Source organism: Nicotiana tomentosiformis, chromosome 8 (genome assembly GCF_000390325.3).
Source record: "Nicotiana tomentosiformis chromosome 8, ASM39032v3, whole genome shotgun sequence".
Taxonomy (NCBI): domain Eukaryota; kingdom Viridiplantae; phylum Streptophyta; class Magnoliopsida; order Solanales; family Solanaceae; genus Nicotiana; species Nicotiana tomentosiformis.
In genome coordinates, this window is record NC_090819.1 from 45,136,277 (window position 1) to 45,137,713 (window position 1,437).

Consider the following 1,437-nt stretch of genomic DNA (forward strand, 5'->3'; position numbering starts at 1 on the left):
CATGAAATGTACACATTTAAACCATAATGCATGGAAGGTACATTTTTGAACCACAACCATTTGGCTCTACAAACAAGTGAGAATATTTCCTTTCCTCAACACTTTCGGCCTACGAGGTGATCTCCTGGACTCACAGACTTAGCCATAGCACTTGACTGAGGCAATCTTAACTTCCGGACTTATCTAACAAGGATAGCAAATAGTTGCTACTCATAATCCAATTATCCATTAACTTCACCTTCTTAGACATAGACACATGAAACACCAGGGTACACGGAGAATAATAATAGGGAAACATCATACTTATAGTTTGGCCTATTTCCTTCAAGATTTCATAAGGCCTAATGTGACTACACATACTTTACCTTTATTAACAATTCACATAGCATCCTCATGGAAAACAAATATTGAGAATAACCCGTTCACTTCCTTCAACTCTAAATCTCTACTCTAATCACCCAAACTAAACCTTTGGCGACCTCCAACAATTACTCTAAGATGTGCTAGCATAAATATGACTAAAATTTTCTATCCAATATATTTGATCACGGGATGATGCTTCTTCTTTGACATGTTTGAACCTTTAACCCCATAGGTTTATTATAAATAGGAATAACGAGGTTCGAGATTGGGCTGGAATTATTCAAGAATCCATCAATGTGCCGAGCACGGCATTTGAGGAGGTTATATCCTAAGAGACCTAGTAGGCATTGACAATGTAGGAATCATGTTCATGATTAGGAGATTTAAATAAATGAGTCATTTTAGCCATATGACGTATGGGAGGCATGGTCTGGAGGATAAAGACATTAGCGTCAATTATTCTTGGAATACTATGAGCCAGGAAAAAGGACAACAACAATTGTTTCATTCCATACGTGCCTTGTTTGGCAATAGTAGGACTTAAAGAGAGATAGCACTTATGTGACACCAATCGGCTCTTGGAATATAGGGAAAATCAGTTTAATTCGAAATGAGAATATTCTAGCACCCTGAATGTGATATGGGTTTCAAGATACATAAAGTTGCATTATGCTCTTAACTGTATTTGACACAAGGAATCTATGCCACAAACCCATGAGGATGAAAAAGAAGTCGAACATTTGTGAGATTATTATCATTCTGACAGCTTAACCCTTCCTAAGAGTTGATTCTAAATGAGAGGACTAGAGATACAACGAACTTGTCTTTCAAATCAATATGCTCTCATGTTACTAGACGGTGAAAAGGATTCATGATAATATACATAAAGGAACAAAGTGATTGTTCAAACCATAGGAGTCACATACACCAGAGAGAAAAAGAGTGGCTCAAGAACGATCTCAACACTAGGCTGCTTTACATTAGATTTGATACCACATAGGTAAATATTATGGTAGTGCATGCATAGGCACAAATGACCAGATGTTATCCATTTGAATCAAAAGGTTTTGTAAG